The following is a 14,427-nucleotide window of genomic DNA, read 5'->3' on the forward strand; positions in this document are numbered from 1 at the left end:
TAGAATCCCATGACAACGATTATCCCATAATCGAACTCATCGTCACCATGGGTTCCAATGAAAGCATGGTATAAACAAGGTCTTAATAAACTAAATAATAATCAAAGTACGAATAAACGAGATCTAGGTTCAACAAGAATGAAAACGAGCATCCAAAGTTACAACTAATTCAAAGAATCACAAGTTGAAAACAAGATCTTCTTTTCCGGAGTTGTTCTGTGCTTCTAGGTCTTCTCCTTGGTATCCCAATCTTCCCTTCTTGCGCAAAACACAATCTTCTTCTTCTTAAAATCCCCCTTTGAAAACGTCTCAAATCTACTTATATAATAGTCCCATAAAACTCAGATTACATAGAAGTTGGAAGCCAAACAGAAGTAGAAGTCTAAAATAATTCAGCAAAATTCCTGACCCTGCGCGGCCGCTCAGCATAGCTGTGCGGGCGCGCAGGTTGCTGCGCGGCCGCTCAGCATAGCTGCGCGCGGCGCGCAGGCCTCCACTGGAAAAAATCCAAGTTTGCTCCGTTTCTTTGCCGTAATCTGCCCGTTCCTTTCCTCTCGCAATGGTGAACACATGCCAAGGCTTATTCTTGATGATTCCTCCCCCGAAATGCAACTAATACCCTGAAATACATGAACACTAGAAAAACGCATCAAATACACAAAATACTTGATTTCAAGACACCAATTTAAGCCATTTTAAGACGTTCTAAGTGGTATAAAATGCCACTTATCAATTAGCGGGGTCTCCCATGCCATCATAGGCTTTGATAGTGGGCATCTTGAATTTCCTCGAGATATGGGCATTCATTATCTTTTCTGTGAAGGGTGGAGTTGGATCATCAGGATCTCCAAGGGGAAGGAGATTGCTTGGATCAGTTCTTGGGACAGCAGCCCTTCTTCTTACCGGACCATCCAGGTCTATGACAGGAGGAGGATTTCTCCCCCTAGGAGGTATCTGGGGTCTGGTGGCCTGGTGAGCCTCCAAATCACGCCTCAGCCTTTGGATTTCAGCCTCATGAGCCCTGATCCTTTCCTGCACTTCTTGGGGATTCGCCCCTGGGGTGCTTTGGGGGCGTTGCCTTCCATCGGCCATTGGCTCTTTTCCAGGACGCCTCCTTCTCGGGGCCACTTCATCATCCGAAGATTCAGAGTCTCTTTCAGTGTAAGGACCAGAAAATTCCCGATCCTCAGGGATAGGACCCAAACCTCGTATATAGGGGGGTGACTGCCCTCGTGCTTCGCTTCACCCAGCATATCCGCTTCCTGCAACCTCAGGGTGAAGGGGCATCCCGTAAGGGGGGTTAGTAGTAACAATAGTTGAATATTCATACCCGACGGGTCGAGAATTCACAGGTATATGTACTTGTTGAACTTGAGGATTCGTACCTTGAATAGTCGGGGGAGTTGTCCCTTGTGGCTGAGGTTGAGTTGCCCCTGTCTGGGCTTCCCCCTGAGTAGATGCATAAGTTGAATGGGGAGGAACCTCCACAGTTGATGAAATCACCTGGGTTGTCTCTGATGGTGTTCCTTCCTCTAGAGCTCCAATTGTTCTCCGTGTTCTCGCCATGGTTGTTGTTGCGCGTCCCACAGACGGCGCCAAATGTTATGGATAAAAAACTAAGGTTATTATTTGCTGTACTTATTACTAAGATTCGGGAGCTCAAGGCCTTTAATGGCTGCTCTCGTGTTTCGTGGCTCGATCTGCCTTTACGAGATGCCTACGTATCTCTGTGAATTAGAGAATCAAGCCAAAAAACGTAGTTTTGATTTTTGGGGTGAGGCCCCTTATATAGATGTTGGGAGTCCTTGAATTGGACTTGGTATAGGAGACTTGGTGGGCAAGTCTCATAATTAGAATGGACTTAGGAGTCCTAAATAGTAGGAAACTGATTCCTTATCCTTTTAGGTCCCCTTGAGGATAATCTATAAGGATTTATATCCTTATCGGGACTCTTCTCAATAGCTGATTTTTACCTTATTAATTAATTACAAAATTAATTAATAATCAGGGCTTTTGGGCCTTCTTTATTCCATCAGGCCTGATCTGGTCCATCAGGCTTAACCTTTCCGGTCTGAGTATCATATATCTTTTAATTGGGCCTAGCAGCCCACATCTTGCAGTATTTAATCATAATTTATTTATTCCTATCACAAACTAATCCAAGATCTTTTAAGGTTACAGTTCTAGAAACAAGATATCCAAATTCCACAATAAATTTTTCTCTTTCTTTTAAAACTCTTTTCAATAAATTCCAACTCAAAACTAAACCCACTAGTATAACTTCGAAATGAAGTATACTAGGCCCAAATAAAATACAAAACTATAATATAATATAATATAATATAAACAACTTTACACAATAAAACTTACACTAGCCCGCAAACCCTGGACCAACCACCTTCCAAGAGCTTCTTCTTTGCTTCCGTGAATTATGCAGCTAAACAGCTCAAGCTAGTCCTCACTGGAGGTTAAATTTGAAAACAGGCAAGTATGAGCGAAAGAAATGCTCAGCAAGATCATTATGACATATATAGGGTTTTTTGATATAAAACCGACATTTGCATTAGAGCAGAACATTTAAAATCATAATTATTGAATCATAAAATTTTAGTTGAGGAATCCTAGATTTAATTCCTTAATTGTATTCAAAACCAATTTGATATTTTTTTGAGCGAAATGCTTCAACAATACTTTGAATCTTGACTAGAATAAAACTCGTAAAACAGTGTTTACGGAAATATCGTAAACCACAATAACATGAAACAATGATTATGGATTGAATCATAAACTTTATTCAAAACTGAACTCTTCAAATTAATATTTATTTTGCTGTCATATCAAATTAGATATCAATACGAACTTTGATGCTTACAACATTCCACACTGAAGTCAACATCATTCATCTATATTAATACCACCTTTGATATTTAACAACAACGTAAGTATCAGCATAAATCAAAATCTGAATCAAAACCGCACTTTACCATTATTCCAAAACAGAAACAGTTGATAAATCATTCCTTATAAGATTATCAAAAGCAATATAATAATATCGATTGGAACCAAATTATGCACTATGCTGTTCCTGATGATCAGTCATGAAACAACACCGGTATCCCGCAGCCATACCGTTAATATAGGTACTACCCGTATCCCGAAGACATACGATACCTATAGGGCGCCAGAAAAGGCATAACAAGCCTTGTAAGATATTACACTTCCGTATTACACTTCTGTATAATAGCTCATGCTGGACCGGTGCTTCGGCCTCTTACGCAATCAGTAACCATTCAATCTCAAAACCTTTTATTGAAAAGGGGTCATAATACTCGACACCCGAAACAATTTTATTCCCTCATTCACTTGGGCAGGAATACTTGCAACAAAATCATTTTTCTCAAAACCCAAAACATTTGTAAATCTATTCTGAACATAGAATAACAGAAGAGTGCTTGCATAAACAGAATTATTTAATTCAGCGATATGTAAAACATTTATCTATCTTGAACTGAATAGGGAAAATAATACTTGCATGATAAGATTCAAAATAAATATCACTTGAACAATAAGTGATGATAGAAATACTTGCCTTTGGGTTTTAGCAGTTAGTCACACTTGCAAAGACGCATCTATTCTGACATTCTGCCTCAAAACATCACCGTCCTTCTTTTCAACACTTTACTGATATGTTGCTCCTACGATTGCTAGAAGCCAGATATCCAAATGCCATTCCATCTCATTCTTTATCCAACGTCTTGTCCTGATCAACTCGAATGATCCGCATCTATAATTAAAAGATAAAACTTTAATCGCCTAATTGATAATCACTCGACGAACTGCGCGTCAAAAGCCTATCGTCTACCCATACGATAGCACACACATAAATATAACAGACAATCATAGGACTTTTGATCCACATATGCACATAATTCATATAGCACATAATCATATAATTCATATATCACATAATTCATATCACATAAGACTCGGTTCATCAGAAGGTCGACTGAGTACGTTTAAAACGGAAATCTGGTCAAAAATATGATTTTTCGATCAATAATCGACTCAGAATGATTCGTAAAACAAGCAACCTTTCGAAACAAAAGGATTTGGGTCTCGAAAGTATTTTTATTGAAAGCAGAATATTTTTCTGAGTCTATACGCGTTCCTTTCGTATTAAACGGACGAACGGTTGATTTAATATGAATTTTTGAACATTTTTCGAAATAAAAACAATCTCTGAATCATTTAATAATAAAATAATAGGGTTCAAACACCCTAAAATAATTTTATAAGATTTATCGAGCCTGGAAAATAATTTAAAATAATATTTTAGAGCTCAAAACTATTTTTCGAAATTTTTAAATCAAAAATAAATAATTAAATCTAATTAAATAATCAATTAAAATTAATTAATAACTAATTAAACTAATTAATCAATTAATATTAAAATTAATTGACTAATTAAATAATTAATTATCAACTAAAATTAATTAATTATTAATTAAGATTTATTTTAGAATTAAAAATATTTTTCGGAATTAAAATAATGATTTTTGAAAGTAAAAATGAATTTTACAAATGAAATAATGAATTTTGAATTATTATTAAATAGAATTTCCCAAAAACAGATTTTGTGATTAAATTTTGAGGGGAAGGGAATCAAAACCGGGTCAAAACCCCGGGTCAAATTGACCCGATTGGGTCACCCAAATCCCTGAAGAACACGGCCACCTCCCCCCCAGAATCCGGCCACCGCTGCCCAGAATTCGGCCACCGCCGTCGACTCCGGCGAGGTCAAACAAGGGCCAAACTGCACCATTTCTTACGTTCTGTGTATCAAAATCGATCAAAATGAATCGATTAATTCAACGGAAACCACAACAACAACAATTGATCACCCCAACCCTTAAATCGATCAAAACCCGACCCCCAGGTTCATCTTCTCCGACAAAACTCGATTTTACTATTTACTGAACCAAATTCAACAATTAACATCTTAAAACGAAGCTTAAGACATGTATAATCAGTTCATATCATCAAAATAATCCAAAAATTACCCAATAAGAAACCCCTAATTTTCGAATAAAAACCCTAAAAATCGACTTTGAATTTTACCAACTGTTGAAACGATTTGAAGATATAAAATGATAGAGAATGGTCTGTGATTCATTTTGGTTATTCATACTTGTGATTTGGTGTTCAATAACACCTCCAAAATTGACTTTGATTTTCAGAATTCTCCAAGAACACCAAGAACACATATTCAAGAAAATTTTCAGAAAATCAAACCTTAATTTCTATATGACATTGAACTCTATTTTTGAAGTATAATATACCAAATCGACCAGAAAAACATGCTCTACAACATGGAATCATCAAATCACATCAACCAGATCAAGAACAAATTTTCATAATTTAATTATCAAATAATTCGAATATAAATAAATAAATAAGAAAATTACCATGATTTCTGGGCAGAAACTGATGATTGATTCAGAAAGAAGATTTCAGGAGCTTTGTTTTGATATGCTGCATGCCCGAATCGGAGTTCGATAACGTCTTCGTTCGTGTGTTTGATTCTCGGGAACGTATCGGTTTCTCGGGTTTTTCTCTGTATTTACGGTGTTTTAACTGGTTGCAAATGAATAAACGGAATAAACGAAATAAGAAATAGGCTATTTATATTTATGGAATATTGGATCGTTCTGGATCGTTTTGGATCGTTAAATTAGTTGCTTAGCCGCTAAGTAACTACAAAAACGATACACTTCAATACCAGAATTGGATAATTATCAAAACCAGGCTTTTTATAAAATACCATATACGAAAATAATATAAAAATATCCCGTCTCTCGAGAATACGGGTTTTATTGATTACCGAAAGGATTGTCGTATCGAAAATATTACGCCGGGCCGCGCACGGGTCAAACCGTAATCCGGATAGAAAAAGTCAAAACACGGAAAATGTCCGGAATTACCAGATTAGGTTAGAAAGGAGTTTTCGGAAGAGTTTCGGGTTGTAAAAACGCAAAAACGGTTGAAGTTGGACGATTCCCGGCTTTATAAAATAATTTTGGTAATTATTCAGAAAATAATTAATAATTCATAAATCATTATAAAATCATATAACACTCCAAAAATTACCAGAAAATACCACAATTATCTATATTTTATTCTGGACATATAAAAATTCAAATACTCAGATAATGTCACATATAAACACCCAAACATCAATCCCAATTATCATATAATTCACAAAAATTCACATAAAAATCACATAATAATTCCAAATAATTATAATAATAATATTTGAAAATATGGGATATTACATGTTAGCATAAACTCTGAAACTAAATCCGTTGCAAATGCTAACAAACTTAAAAAGGCCAAAGGATCAAAGTAAGTCTGGGTCCTTAAAACTAACCAATAGTGGTCTTTGTGATTGCAGAGCAACAGGAAAAATATCATAGTTCTGGACAGTGGATGTTCAGGACATATGACTGGAAATAAAGCCCTGTTATCAGTCTTTGTAGAGAAAGCTGGCCCAGGAGTTTCTTATGGAGATGGCAACATGGGAAAGACTATGGGATATGGAAATATTAATCTTGGGAATGTCATAATTGAAACGGTAGCTCTTGTCTCAGGACTTAAACACAATCTACTAAGTGTGAGTCAAATATGTGACAGAGGTTATCATGTGGATATCTTTGAAGAACACTGTGAAGTTGTAAGTAATTCTACAGGCAAAGTGGTTCTGAAAGGTTACAGACATGGTAACATATATGAAGCTAGACTTTCAACAAACTCTGATGGTTCAGCAATCTGTCTGTTAAGCAGAGTATCAATTGAAGAAAGCTGGGATTGGTGCAAGAGACTCTCTCATTTAAATTTCAACAACATAAATGAGCTAGTAAAGAAAGATCTTGTGAGAGGACTGCCAAAATCAGTATTTGTTCCTGATGGTCTTTGTGACTCATGTCAAAAGGCTAAACAAAGAAAATCTTCATTCAAGAGCAAAACTGAATCCTCAATTCTTGAGTCTTATCACTTACTACATGTTGATCTATTTGGTCCAGTCAATGTCATGTCCATTGCAAAGAAGAAATATGCTATGGTTATAGTGGATGAGTTCACAAGATACACTTGGGTGTATTTTTTGCACAAGAAGAATGAAACTGCATCTACTCTAACTGATCATGTCAGACAGCTGGATAAGTTGATCAAAGATTCTGTTAAAATTATAAGAAATGATAATGGCACTGAGTTCAAGAATTCAATCATGGAAGAGTTCTGCAAAGAGCATGGAATAAAGCAGGAATTTTCTGCACCTGGAACTCCACAGTAGAATGGAGTTGTAGAAAGAAAGAACAGGACTCTAATTGAAGCTGCACGAACTATGCTTGATGAAGCAAAGCTACCAACCTACTTTTGGGCTGAAGCTGTGCAGACTGCTTGTTTTACACAGAATGATACACTCATAAACAAGCATGGAAAAACACCATATGAGATGGTGAAGAAAAAGAAGCCAAATATGAAATACTTTCATGTATTTGAATGTAAGTGTTTTGTTCTTAAGACTCATCCTGAACAGCTGTCAAAATTTGATCTAAAAGCTGATGAAGGAATTTTTGTTAATTTCCACTTTCCACAAAAGCCTTCAGAGTCTACAATTTAAGAACAAGGGTTGTCATGGAATCTATCAATGTATCTTTTGATGATAAAAAGATTACTGGACTTGAATATTTCAATGATCATGATCAGTTGAGATTTGAAAATGAAGACGTAAATTCTGATTCTGTAAATTCTGATGATCTAAGTCCTGATCCTGTAAGTTCTGATGGGTTAAATTCTGATGTCATTGAAACTGTGGTAACTGCTCCAAAGGAAAATGCACCTGTTCAGGGGGAGCAAGCTGATGATCATACCCCATCTCAAGACTCTAAAAAAGGATCGGAACCAGTCACTGGCTCTTCAAGTTCTGATTCATCAAGTTTTGATGAGCCAAATTTTGATAATTCTGGAAACTCTTATTTTTCAATTCCTGAAGGATCCAACTCAAATTCTGAAATTTTAGAGAGCATAACTTTAGGGGGAGCATCAGAAAATGCTGATGGAGACATCATGGATCATGGGGGAGGATCCAGTTCTAGAGATCAACTTCCATTTGCAAGGAAGTGGACTAAATCACATACACCTGACTTAATGATTGGAGATCCTGAAGCAGGTGTCAGAACCAGAACAACAACATCAAATGAATGTCTCTATCATTCCTTTCTATCTCAGACTGAACCAAAGAAAGTGGAAGAAGCTCTTCAAGATGCTGATTGGGTGCAAGCAATACAGGAAGAGTTAAATGAATTTGAAAGAAATAAAGTCTGGACCTTAGTGCTATGACCAAAGAATAGATCCATTGTTGGCACAAAATGGGTGTTCAGAAACAAAACTGACAGTGATGGCATAATTACAAGAAACAAAGCAAGGATGGTTGCTAAAGGTTACTCTCAACCAGGAGGGCATTGACTATGATGAAACATTCGCTCCAGTTGCTAGATTAGAAGCCATAAGAATCTTTTTGGCTTATGCTGCTCACAAGAAGTTCAAAGTATTTCAAATGGATGTGAAAAGTGCTTTTCTCAATGGAGAATTGGAAGAAGAGGTATATGTTGAACAACATCCAGGCTTTGTAGATCCAAAATTTCCAAATCATGTCTACAGGCTTGAAAAAGCAGTTTATGGCCTTAAGCAAGCTCCAAGAGCATGGTATGAGACTTTAGCTCAATTCCTTCTGGAAAGTGGATTTACCAGAGGCACAATTGATAAAATTCTGTTCTACCTCAACCATGGAAAAGACTTACTTTTGGTACAGATATATGTTGATGATATCATCTTTGGCTCTACAAATACAAAACTTCGTGAAAGATTTTCCAAGTTAATGCAGTCAAGATATCAAATAAGTATGATGGGAGAGTTGAGCTATTTTCTGGGACTTTAAGTCAAGCAAACTGAAGAAGGTACTTTCATAAATCAATCCAAGTATACCAGAAATTTACTCAAGAAATTTGGAATGCAAGACAGTTCTACTGCATCAACTCCTATGGCCACTGCAACCAAGTTAGATAAAGATACTGGAGCATCAGTAGATATTACTAACTATAGAGGTATGATTGGCTCTTTACTCTATTTTACTGCAAGTAGACCTGATATCATGTATGCTACCTGTCTTTGTGCAAGATTTCAGGCTAATCCAAGAGAACCTCATCTAATAGCTGTGAAAAGAATTTTCAAGTACCTCAAGGGTAAAACTGATCTAGGATTGTGGTATCCTAGGGAATCAGATTTTAAGCTAATAGGTTACTCAGATACAGATTTTGCAGGATAAAAAATAGACAGGAAAAACACTAGTGGAAGCTGCCAATTTCTTGGAGGCAGATTGATTTCTTGGTTTAGCAAGAAACATAAATCAATTTCCACATCAACTGTAGAAGCAGCATATATTGCTGCAGGAAGCTGTTGTGCACATATTCTTTGGATGAAGAATCAATTACTGGACTATGGGTTAGAATCAATTACTGTGATAATCAAAGTGCTATTGCTATGACAGGTAATCCAGTTCAACACTCAATAATAAAGCACATCAGCATTAGGTACCATTTCATAAGGGAACATGTGATGGAAGGTACAGTGGAATTGCATTTTATCCCAACAGATCAACAACTAGCAGATATCTTCACAAACCACTATGTGAAGCTACTTTTACAAGACTGGTAAATGAACTTGGAATGGTTTCAGGTTCTTTCTCAAAATCTGTTTAGTTTTTGTTCTCATGCATCACACTTTATGATTAGTGTTTACAGATTTTCTTATCTCTATGTAATCCGTGCTTAAATTATAATTTATTAAATATTGATTGTTATCTGATATAATTCTATATACTCTGATAGTGTTTTGAATGTTCCGTGACTATTCAATCTAATGAGAATTACTTTGCTAGATGCTGACTTAGTAGTCTTTAACAAACTATGTATCCCATGTTTGAATTAGTTATTTATGTGGAAATCCATAACAAAAGCAAACTCTGATTTTGATCTTAGTCAAATGTACTTCTTGTATCTTATTACTAAGTCACAAACTTGATTATTGTTTCTTATCTGTCAATTCTGATGTCAGTATATCTTAAGGATGAACTACTGCTTGATAAGCAGTAGTTATATCAGACCCAAAATTGAAGAAAACAAAAGAAAAGAAAAATTGAAGTCAGGTACTCCTTTGAGATCCAGAGTAAATATGTGAAAGGGAAGACCCAAGTGTATTGCTGGTATTAAGTTATATGCATTAGAAAAGCAAATAAATTTTTCTTGATGACTTTTCACATTCTCTGATTACTGGAGAAATATTCTGATAATAGCATAAATTCTTATAGCAGTTGTGACTCATTTACACTGAGAAGCCACTGTGAAAAGAGTTTCAAAAAGATGCATAAAATGAGCACAAACAGTTGAGGTGGACTCTTGCATAAATTTATTCTATGGTAGACTTCAAAATTAAAGACAGATTTTAAGCATTTTTCTTAGTTATGTCTTAGTTCTAAGATATCTGAAGTTTATCATACTTTAATCTTTATCTGATCATTTGCAAATGCACACACTCTCAATCCATATGAATGATGAAAACTAATGTGGTGATTAAGTTGTTTCAGATAAACAGTTAAGTATTATTTACATAAATTTTGAGGACAAGTTCTGATGAAAGTTCTGATGAAAGTTCTGATGATTAAACTCTGAAGAAACCAGTAAGTATTTGTGTGAAGAATCACAGAAACAGTCATTCATTTTTTTAGTACAGAAGCCATGTTCTGATAACCGTTAAATTCTGATAATAGTCAAGTTCTGATGCAAATCCTGATGGAAACTCTGATGCTTACATGGCATTATTTAATTACTTGACTTATTTTTAGTATTTACTGTAACGGTTATATTTTGTCAGAAAATAATTAAGTGAGATAAAAACAGTGATAATTATTTGGTTAATGGGTTGCGTGTTTGTTTTGGTAACAACATGTGAGCAATAATTACTGCACGTTTACCGTGCCCACTCATTACTGTTTTGATTGTTTCCATGCTGCCAGGTGTAAAAAGTCTGTTCTGCTTCACAAAAATAGCCGTTGTCACTTGGAGTGTATAAATAAGAGAGTTAAAATATTTTACAATCTTTTACCTAATATTCTTATTTTCTAATCTCTCTTATTCTATCTCACTCTCTAATATTCTCTGAAGCTATCTCTTACAGGCATTTTATCAAACACCTCTCATACACACAACTTTTCACTTAATTTCTTACAGAAATGGCACCCAAGGACATCATCTTTAATGGAGCCAAGTTCGTCCCCAATAACTACATGGATATTCTCAGCAAGGATGACGCTCCATTAGATATTCATTTCATCCAAGACTTTCTTGCTAACAGTGAGATTGGGTATGCTTTGACCCAACTACAATTACTCTCAGGAACACAGATACTGGATGTTAGGTCACACACACTGTAGAGGGGGGGGGGGTGAATACAGTGTATAGCAAAATCTAATCGAACTTTAATAACTCAAGTAACAGAAAACAAACTTTATTCGAAACAATAAACTCTGTTACAGTATGGAACTTTCCTCTCTCAGTGATGAACAAATATCACGAGAGCTGCTAGGGTTACAATGAGTAATCTTCTCGATAATGATAACACTTATAGTGTAAACCCTATGTCTGTGTTTATATACTACACAGTTACAAGATAATCGCTAATTGATATGGAATATAATTCTGCTTCCTAAAATATATCAATCAGATATCTTTTCTTCCAAGTATTCTATTCTTCATAGAATTTCTTCTTCATGCATATCTCTTCTTACATTTGTCTTGATCTTCTTTTCCTTTTAATCAGCTGCCTTCCTTATCTGAACGTTTCCTTTAAGTCCTGATATTATCTTCTGATAAATATCTCCTGAACCTTAAGTACTGATGACTTAAGTTCTGACTTCAATATAAGTGCTGATTTCAGTTAAATACTGATTTGTCTTGTTTAAGTAAGAACTGAAAACTAAACATAAATCATATTAGACATGACATTATCAAATATATCTAACAATCTCCCCCAACTTGTAAATTAGCATAATATACAAGTTAACAGATATTTGATGATGTCAAAAACATTAAGTATAAATACATGAGAATTTGACTAGATAACTACAACTTACAGTCCTTAAAGCTTTACCAACTTTAACTTCTGATAACAACTTCAGTCTGTATTCATATCAGAATTTGAGCAGTTATAGATCTTGACTTGGCTTCATTTTCTGATCTCTCTGATGTCAGGAGTTGATCTGAGATAATTCTTTAACAAACATCTCTCAGCATATCTGAGTTCATCAATCATCCTCCTTTTAGCATCTTTAAGTTCTGCAGAATCTTCACCAGTTTGAAAAATTGCAGCCCTGAGATCATTAATTTTAGCTTTCTTTATCCCGATCCAATCTGATCAAATATGCCTTGTCAGACTTAAGATTGAATTCCACAGCCTTGTAACCCAGAAAGGTAGTTATGATCTTAGCAGAGTTAGGCTTCATCTCAACAATATCACCCTTGTGATCTCTGTACTTTGGAAGATATGTGCTGTCAGACTTAACAGAATAAAGCCTTTTCTGTCTCTGAATTTGACTCTTCAAATAGTTTGCAGCACTTTCTGTTATTTTTTCATTCACTTGAAGTAAGAATAATACATGTTCCAGTTCTTCAAAATACTTCAGTGGAATGGCATTTTCCCTTATATGATAAACCCTACCATCTGTCATGAAGTACAACAAGATGTGTTCTTTCAAGTAGGTATGGTAAACCATCTGTACAGATTCTAGTTGATTCAATCTTTCAGGAGTTGCTCCAATACCTGGTTCACTTAAGGAAGTTGGATCATTGGCTGTGTTATGTATTCTTCTTTCATCAGCACTACCCAATCCAGTTTTATCTCTTGCTTCCTTTCCAGTAACCACTCTTGCTTCAAAACCACTTACAGCAGTCTTCAAAGGTCGAGTCTGTTTGGCTTTGGTGAATCCTGGTAGGAGTATCTTTGAAGGTTTAACATGAGCAATGTTAGAGGTTTCCTTTGATTTATCTTCTGATATCAACTTAACTTGAGCTATGTCAGAGGTTACTTGCTTCTTTGAGATATCAGAACTTACCATATCTTAACTCTGAACAACTTGAGCAATGTCAGAGGTTGTCTTAGAAAATTTTCTTGAAGTCAGAGCAAGATCAGCATCTTCAACAGTAATTTCTTCATCCACAGGAGGCACATAAACCTTGATAGGTTCACCAACTTTCTCTTTGCCCTTGGACCTTGGATCTATCTGTAATTGTGATTTAGCCTTGGTTGCTTCAGGATTTGTTCTTTCTTTTATCACAATGCCTTTGACCTTTGGAAGTTTCTTTTTACCCACAGAAGCTTCAGATTTAGATTTGACTTTTTCTGACTTAAGTCTAGCTTCTTCTTCCATCAGACTCTCAAAGTCCATTCCTGGATTCTCCTTAAGAAATAACTGTCTTGATAATTCTTCATCAAGATCCAAAAGTTCATCAGAACTTATCCTTTTACCAGTAGCAGAAGTAATTCTTTTTCCAGCATCAGAACTTGTCCTGTGACTTGTAATTTCAGCTCTTCTTGATGAGAAACTTCTACCTTGACCATGACCTCCACCCATTCCAGAGTTTCCCTGGTCATCTTTTTCATCATCCTTCCCTTTCAGTGTCTGATCAGTTTTGCATTTGGACTTAATTACTTTCTCCCCCTTTTTGGCATCAGTAAATAATAGAAGAGAGACAAGCAATTCCACTGAAGCTTGGATTTCATCGAGTTGAGATTGCTGAGAAGCTTGATTTTTCAAAATATCATCAATCCGAGACCGTTGCTTCTCTTGGGTCTTCTCAATGTAAGCAACTCTGTCAAAGGTAGGTTGGAAGAATTTTTTCTTTTCAATTTTCTTAACTGTTTCTTGCTTGAGCAATTCTTCCTAAATTTTATGTAACTCTGCATGAGTTGTTGAATGTAGACCTTGCAGATGTCTAGTACTCAATGCAGTGACTCGAAGCTGTGTCTTGAAATCATCATTAATTAACATTTCATCAGCTTTTGCCAAGTGCTCAGCAAGAATCTTGTCAGATGGAACAAAGGTAACTGAGTTCCATTCCTTAGTCCACTCCTGTCCTCTAGGAGTTTCACTCCAAGGTACTGGTGCTGCTCTTGTAACAAACTTCTTAACTAGTTCAGATTTATGAATAATTGGTTGAGGTGCATGTCCTAAAAGACCAGCGTCATCAGCATCTGCATTAGGAGCAGCATCACCAGTAGTATCAGCATGTGAAGCATCAGAACCTACAGAATCAACAT

The sequence above is a fragment of the Apium graveolens genome, chromosome 7, assembly GCF_009905375.1.
Source record: "Apium graveolens cultivar Ventura chromosome 7, ASM990537v1, whole genome shotgun sequence".
NCBI lineage: Eukaryota > Viridiplantae > Streptophyta > Magnoliopsida > Apiales > Apiaceae > Apium > Apium graveolens.